Here is a 9,006-nt window from a genome sequence, read left to right as displayed (position 1 = left end):
AGGCAAGGGCTTTAATTCAAGGGTTCAAGCAAAAGCCAAATGAGAGTCTCTATGAAGCATGGGAAAGATTCAAGGGGTATCAAAGAGAATGTCCTCACCACGGAATTCCAACATATCAAGTGATCCAAATCTTCTATGGTGGTTTGAGTCCTCAAGTCAAATCATGTCTTGATGGAGGGGCCGGTGGTCCTATCATGAACAAGACCGAAGAAGAAGTTGTGGACATAATAGAGGATGTGGTGACTTACTATAGAGATTGGCAAGATGGGGAAATAGATTCTTCAAGCAAGCAATATTCGTTGTATTCGGTGGACCATCTCAATGCCATCAACAATCTTTCCTCTCAAATGACAAACTTGGGAAAAGAGGTGACCGCAATCAAAGCCAAGTTGGAGAGTGTCTCTTCCTCTTCTCAAGCTTTAAATCTTCCCTCCCAATTTAAGGGGAGAGGTACTTCTTCTAACTCTCAAACCCCTCCCACTTCACATAATATGCCTATGGGATGTTTGTTTTGTGATGCATGTGGATCATATGAGCATGACTCTAGCAATTGCAATAATGAATGTGTTGATAAGTTTGATAATAATGAGTGTGAGCATGTGAATTTTGTGTCAAACAACAATGTTCAAAGGTTTGATAATCAAAGAGGCCAATGGAATAGGAATTACCAAAACCAAGGCAATTTTGACAACTATAATCATGGTGGTGGTTATAGGAACCAAGGGAATCAAGGTTCTCGTGGTAACCATAATAACCAAAGTTATAGTGGCCAAAATCAAAGCCAAAATTATGGTAATCAAAACCAAGGCTATGGTAATCAAAACCAAGGTTATGGAAATCATAACCAAGGTAATGGTAACCATAATCAAGGTGGTGGTAACCATAATCAAGGTTATGGTCAAAATCAAAATAGGGGTACTTGGAACAATCAAGGAAGGGGCAATTTTCAAAACAATGCTCAAAGAGGTCCCCCACCCGGATTTGTTCCAAAGACTCAAGGTGAAAATTCCTATTCACAACCTTCTTCTCCTAGGACTAATTTGGAAGAATTGATTGATAATCAAACCAAGATCATTAACACCTATATGGCGGTTAGTGATAAGAAGTTCAATGAAATGATGACTCACAATAAGATGCTTGAGACTCAAATAACCCAACTAGCAAACACTCTTAAGGATTATGCTAGTCCTTCTTTACCTTCCCAAGGTGTTGAACCAAAGAAACCCGTGTATTCTATTGCCACTAGTGGTGGGAATGACCTTAGTGAGGGAGTTTCTTGTTCAATAAAGGGAGAAGATGAGAGTGGTGCTATGGAGAATGAAGATGAGAGGGTTGAGTCTAAGGAAGTTTATTGTGAGGATGAGGAAAATGAAGAAAGTGTTGTTGAAAAGATGTGTGAGGAAGAGAGATTTCCCGATCTACCATACCCCCAAAAGTTCTTGAGATTCAAAATGGATGAGCAAGTTGGGAAGTTCCTTGAAGTTCTTAAGGAAGTTCATGATTCCACACCCTCTACCGAGCTAATTCCCGAAATGCCTAAGTACTCCAAGTTTCTTAGGGAGATACTAGAGGAGAAGGAAGATTGTAATGAGAGCAATTCAGTGGAAGGAGGGAAATGTTTTAGTGCTCTTGTCCATGGTGAGCTTCCGGAGAAAATGGAGGATCCGGGAAATTTTTCAATTCCTTGCAAGATCAAGAAAATGACGTTTGAGAATGCTTTATGTGATCTAGGGGCTAGTGTGAGTATCATGCCCTATTCGGTTTTCAAAAGACTTGATCTAGGTGAGCTTCAACCATCTAATATAACCTTTCAATTGGCCGATCGCTCTATTAAGCTTTCTAAGGGGAGAGTTGATGATGTCCCTCTTAAGATTGGAGAGTTTGTTTTTCCCGTAGATTTTGTGGTTTTGGAGTTTGAGGAAGATGAGCATATTTCAATCATTCTAGGGAGACCTTTCTTAGCCACCTCGAAAGCCTTGATAGATGTGAAAGGAGGCCGAATCACTTTGAGATGTGGTAAGCTAGAAGAGAGTTTTAAGTTGAAACCAATACATGAGTCCTTATCTTGTGTGCAACATATAGCATGTGCTAGTCTTTCTCGTTCTATTGATTATGTGTGCATGGTTGATACTTCTACTAACAATACATGAGTCCTTATCTTGTGTGCAACATATAGCATGTGCACACCTGGTGTGTTCCCGTGCGCGCGCACCTTTCTGGGTGTGTTCCCGTGCGCACCACTCTCTCTCCTATGTTGATTTCAATACAAGTTTGATTTTAGTTGATTTCATTTGTTTTCCATATCATTGTTGATTGATTGAAGTTTGTTTGATGTTTGATTGAAGTTTAATTGAAGTTTGATTGATTGTTGATTTGATCTTTGATTTCAAATATGTTGATGATGAAATTGATAATTAGTGTAGTATTAATCTTAATTTCCATGGCTATTGAGTAGTTTTCTAGCTAGGGAAATGGTGAAGCATGTTTGAGTGATGGATTAGAGTAATTTGGGGATAATTAATGGAGTTGATGATATGATTAAATTTGGTTGATAATTCATGTGCATGTATGTAATTGATTGAAGCTTGGCCATCTTTAATTGGTGCACTAGATTGCATTGTAAGCTTGCTATGATACGAACCATTGATTAGTAACTTGCAATTTCTCGATTGAAGTGCCTTGTGACGTTTCCTAAGTAGTGTTTAGCGTAGTTGACGCTAGTTAGACCTTTAGGAGAATTATCTTGGTATGCTCTTTTGGATACATGATTGATCTTCTTTCATATCACTTGACTTAGTTGGTTTGACCTCCCAAATTACCATTCTCCATTACAATTACATGTGGATACATTACCCTAGTGTCTTTTATATTGATTTTATACAAGTTCTTTGCATCATTTAGCTCTAGCTCTAGTTTCCATCATAAACCCCGCAATTGACTTCGGAGTAGCTTGACTTAGGCAATATACATTCGACCTCCATTCCTTTGGGTTCGACCTTGACTTACCACTACACTTCATAGGGGTTAGTTGAGTTATAAATTTTGTTTGATTGGGTGGGGTAGTAGCCCAACGACCTACCGTTCTTCATCCCATCACGTGCTCAAATGTGTTACATAGTAACCATTTGTTTTGTAATTCTAACTCAGATTTCAAGAAAAGATTTGTAGACTAATATGATCATGACATGAGATGCAATCATACTATCAAATCAACACACATTGACTTAAGGAATTTGAATATTGTGTACTTGTTTCAGACAAGTGGGAGATTGAAGGAGTTATGTCTTCGATCAGTGCAATTACTAGATATATCAAAGGATCACAGTTATAGAGATAATAAGTTCATACTGTAAGGTTGCCAATGTCTATTGCTAGATGTAACAATTGGTCTTTGGGCTTGTTAAATGGTCCAAAGCCTTATAGAATGGATCCTACAAGGTCACAGACAAGAGTATTGGGTTAAACAAGTTAGAGGCCCATTATTGGGCCTCATGAGTATATGACACACCTTATTGGTTTGGGCTTGGATTGTAAGTAGAGTCTAATTAGGATTTGGACATGGCTTTATTTCTAGATATGATCCATAAATATAAACCATGCCTAGGGTTGCATGACACAACAATTTACACACTGTGAAATGTCTGACAAGCAACCAAGAATCCCAAAACCCTAATTCTCTCTCTCTCTCTCTCTCACTTTCGGCCCTCTCTCTCCTCCCTTGTCCATGCGTTCCTCCTCCCTTGGTGGTGCGTGGGTGGTGTTGTGGTGTGCTCGTGACTCTAATCTCCGTAGAAGGTTGATTGAAGTGTTCGGTCACGACTAACTAGCATTAGTGGAGGTTTAATCCGTGCTTGTGGACTTAGTAGAGGAATCACACGTGGGGTTCTTTGTCTCCCTTGTTCTTGCTCGATCACTAGTGGAATCACGTGTCAAAGGTATAATTCTTACTTCTTTATGTGTTATGCATGAGATCCTTGGTTGGTGCTATATGAATATGATTCATGTTAATTCCGCAATTATTACCTATAATCTCTTACAGTAGTATCAGTTAGCCTCTTTCAATTACATATATTGAGTAATAACTTTGATAATCCACAATTTTAATTCAATTAGGAGGGAGAATAATTTAACTATGGGTCAATTGTTATTTTAAATGCAATTTAACAATTAGAATCATTAAAGGTATTTAATTTGCTTCATATTAGCCTTGAATTGATCCGAATTTTGCCCTAATAGCTTCGAAAATTTCGAACCCCAAGAACCCTAATTTTTAAAAAATTTGAAAATTTTAAACCCTAATTTATGAAATTTTGTGTTTAATTTTGATTTATTTCGATGGTAATACATTTAAAGAATTTAATCTATTTGATTACATGTTAAAATTATGAATTTTCATGATCAAATTATTTAATTTAAGTGTTAAATTAAATTGGGGATTAATTTCATCAAGAACCCTAATTTCAAAATTGAATATGATTTAGTTTTGGAATTAATTGGACCACATAAAGTTTAATTTAACTTTACACAATCTATTTTGTTTTATTTAATTAAAATCAAAAATAAAAAAAAAAAAAATTTTTAGCAACAGCAACAGTGGTTGGGTGACACTGCCACGGCGGCTGCCGCTGCTGGTGGTGGTCCGGAGGGAGGGGTAGCAGCAAGGGTCGGAACAGCAGCAACATCAGCACCGTGCACCTGCAGCGCGGCCCTGCTGCTACTGCCCTGCGCCGCTGCACAGCAGCGTACACCTTGCGGTGTACGGCCACTGTGGCCGGCTTCGGCTGGCCACACCAAGGTGGCTGGCGACAGCTTTTTTTCAAAAAAAAAATTTATTATTTTTTTATTTTGGATAAAATCATATTTTCAAATTTTAAAAGGTTAAGTTTTAATTTTGAAAAGATAATTAAAAGATTAAAGTTGTTAATTTTATTATGTTTGGATAATTATGGAGCAAAAGATTTTATTTGGATAATGATTGATTAAATAATGTGATTATCCCATAATTATTTATGGATAATAATTGATTTAAAATATGTGATTGGTTAGTAATTAGGATAGAATTTCTTAAATTAATTAGGATAATCATGGAAAATAAATATGATTCATCTTCCATAATTAAAATAAGATTTGATTCTATCTCATACCTAAATTAAAATACATGATATTTTATGATTGGTCATGAATAATATATGATATTATCTAATTACAGTAATTAATTAAAATATGAGATATTTAGGAGCCATGTTTCCTTTATTGTGAACATTCGATGTTGTAGTTTAGGAAAGCATGATGAGTGATTTATTATATGGCACTTTATAATATATGATATTATTTATTGTTATATATAGACTAGTATGACCCATAGATTCTAAATAAGATCTGCGCATCGTGATGTATTTTTGTAATCTTAATACGGTCTGCGTACCGTTAAGTATTTTTGTAATTTATTTTATTTTATTTAAGTAGTAGATAGAATAGAATAATATTACAAGTTGCAGTTGATCCAAAAGCCAATGAAGTGAAGGCCCAAAGGAGCAAGATGGATGAGATCAATGAAGGTTCAAGTGGGAGCTTATTTGCTTTATTAGTTTTCCTAGGATTAAGGGGCCATACTATGTCATGTATTATTTATGCATTAGTAGATTATGCATGTTTAGGTTTATTTATGTTGCTTGATGATGCGCTAGAGTTCACTAAATAATCACAACATAATAAATCTAGATCCTAGTAATATTGATGCAACATTTCCAATTAAAAACCCGACGAAACCTTTGATCATTTATGATAGGTCGGCCTCAGCAGAGTGTCATAATATATCTTGGGGAAGTGGGGGTAGGACCCATTCTACACTTTTAATTGGTTATATTCAACAAGGTTACCTAAAGCGTTTAGAACCTTGAAGTTAAGGGTAATAATTAAACATGTGATGGTTAATTATTCAACCAAGAATTACAAGAGTTGTAATCAGTAAAGAGTTTACTCACCTTGAAAATGTAATGGTTGATGGCAGGGCCTCAGTCCGGTCAATTACTGCACAAATAAAGGATCTTGGAATCATTTTATTCAATAGGGATTATTTAAAATTGAATAAAATGCTTTAAAGCTGCCAATAAATTTTGAAATTGCTTATGGTACTTTAAATTTATTAAAATAATTATTGAATTTTGCCTCGTTTTGTTTTTGTTTGTAGATGAATAACTTATATGACAACACATATTTACCAATGAAACTCAATTTAAGGCTAAATCTCAGAAACTACAGGGAATGGGAGAACGAATTGAGAAATGTTCTCACAAGCCACAAGCTTGAAGCTCGTCTGTATGTACCCATTGGGAACAAGTGTGCTCTAGGTCAAGATCTTGAAAGGCATGCGAAATTAGTTTCGGATGCATAGAGGGTCAGGAACCTAATACTAAAATCTATTCCAAACTGTTGGTATAATAGATTCAATCGGTATGAGGTGACCAACTTGTATCAATGTCTTCGTGCTATCTGTAGAGGTGGCATGGGGGCATTGGGTAGTGGAGGTGTCAATGATCCTAATGTAAGAGAGATCGTTAATTCGATCCCTCAGATTTACTATTCCTGGGCTGACAGTTTAAGGTATGAGATTTACAAGATTCATGGTAAGATAATGGCAAAGAAACTCTTACCTGGTCAGTCAGTGAGGAACCATGTCAATGAATTGATTGATTTAATCACTCAAATGGATATCCTTGGGTAACTGATTGATGATGACTCCGCGCGTGATATTATCTTGTTCTCGCTCCATGATGGTTTTGATATACTAAGACTTTCTCATAATGATGAGGGATCATCAGCAAATTTGATCAACATCTTACTTAACCATGCTGAAGAGTTCCTGATAAGGAGAGAATGCCAATGCTTCTTTTGTGGTGGATGGCAAGTCCATACACCAGGGTGTCCCCATTACACACCAGTGAAAACAGAAGGTAAGGAGTTTTTTTTTTTTTTTTGTTGTAGAGATTAATCTTACTTCATCTTCCACTTGGGTATTCGATACCGGTTGTGGTGCTCACATCGTTAATAACGTGCAGGGCTTGATAGGAAGTAGGAAGCTGGAACCAGGGGAAATAACACTTCGAGTAGGAAATGGAGCAAAAGTTGCTGCACTTGCTATTGGGAGTTACCATTTGAGACTTCCTTCTGGACTTATTTTAGTACTTAATAACCGTTATTACGTACCTAGCATTACTAAAAACATTATTTTAGTTCCAGTTTTAAAAACTGAAGGTTTTTCATTTGAAATAAGAGACAAGCGTTGTTTTATTTCGAAAGACAATATGCTATATGCTAATGCTAAGTTAATTAATGGCTTGTATGTCTTAGAATATACAACTCATGTCTACAACATGGATCATAAAAAGCAGAAAACAGATGGTTCAAACCCAACTTACCTATGGCATTGTAGGCTTGGTCATATTAACCAAAAGCGCGTTCAGAAATTACATAAGGATGGACTTCTTTCTTCTTTTGATTATGAATCATTTGAAAATTGTGAGTCATGCTTGCTTGGAAAAATGACTAAGTCACCCTTTATGGGTATAGGTGAAAGAGCTAGTGACCTTTTGGAACGCATACATACAGATGTATGTGGACCAATGAGTTCAAAAGCTAGGGGTGGGTTTAACTACTTCATTACATTCACTGATGATTTAAGTAGATTTGGTTACATTTACTTAATGAAGAACAAGTCGGAAGCCTTTGAAAAGTTCAAAGAATTCCAGAATGAAGTACAAAACCAACTTGGGAAAACAATTAAGGCATTGCGATCTGATCGTGGTGGCGAATATTTGAGTCAAGAGTTTGATGAACATCTGATTAATTGTGGAATACTTTCACAATTAACTCCTCCAGGGACACCTCAGTTAAATGGTGTGTCAGAAAGGAGAAATAGGACTCTACTAGATATGGTTCGGTCCATGATGAGCTTCACTGATCTTTACATATCATTTTGGGGATATGCATTAGAAGAAGCTGCCAGAGTACTAAACAGAAGCCCGTCCAAAGCAGTTGACAAGACACCATATGAGTTATGGAATGGAAAAGTTCCAAATTTGTCTTATATCAAGATTTGGGGATGTGAAGCCTATGTAACACGTTTGCAAGGCGATAAACTACACCCTAACTCAGACAAATGTTTCTTCGTGGGTTATCCTAAAGAAACAAGAGGGTATTACTTCTACAATCGCGAAAATAACAAAGTGTTTGTTGCTCGCGATGGTGTCTTTCTAGAAAAGGAATTTCTATCTAGAAAGCCAAGTGGGAGTAAAGTGGTTCTCGAAGAAATTCGAGACGAGCAACAAATGGATGTGGATAACGCCACGTTAGAGACGATGGCGCATGAAACGATTAATCATGCGTCAGAGCAAGCTAATTCCACTAGCGAGACTCCTATCGTCCCACTTGAATCTAATTCATGCGAAAATCTTCAAAGAGTTGAAGAGAAAATTTCTACAGTTTCTCCTACCCTACGTAGGTCTATCAGAATCATAAACAAACAGTTTATTGAGGTTCTGTTAACTGAGGATTCTGAAATCTTCCTATTGGAAAATAAGGAACCCACAACCTACAAGCAAGCTTTGGCGAGCCCCAACTCAGATAAATGGCTTGAGGCCAGGAAGTCCGAAATGGAATCGATGTCTGAAAATAAAGTGTGGACCCTAGTAGACTTGCCTAATGGGGTAAAACCCATTAGTTGCAAATGGGTCTAAACAGACAAGGCTGGAAATACCTACATCCATAAAGCGAGACTGGTTGTAAAAGGATACAGACAGATTCATGGTATTGACTATGATGAAACCTTTCCAGTAGCAATGCTTAAGTCCATTCGGATTCTTTTAGGAATTGCTGCATTTTTCGATTACGAAATTTGGCAGATGGATGTCGAAACCGCCTTCTTGAATGGGTTCTTGATGGAGGAAGTGTACATGACACAACCTGAGGGTTTTGAAGATCCGGAAAATCCTAAAAAGGTATGCAAGC

At 36.8% G+C, this 9,006-nt stretch overlaps 1 non-coding gene across 1 annotated transcript; it reads right to left on the bottom strand.

Moving 5' to 3' along the window:
* Positions 1-106, bottom strand: LOC145618794 (small nucleolar RNA R71). The gene has a single exon (XR_014108040.1). It is a non-coding gene; the product is annotated as a small nucleolar RNA R71 (small nucleolar RNA).
* Positions 107-9,006: the final 8,900 nt, after the last annotated feature.

This window comes from Chenopodium album, chromosome 26 (assembly GCF_948465745.1).
Source record: "Chenopodium album chromosome 26, dcCheAlbu1.1, whole genome shotgun sequence".
In the NCBI taxonomy this organism is placed as follows: domain Eukaryota; kingdom Viridiplantae; phylum Streptophyta; class Magnoliopsida; order Caryophyllales; family Amaranthaceae; genus Chenopodium; species Chenopodium album.
This window is presented reverse-complemented; position numbering and strand designations above follow the sequence as displayed.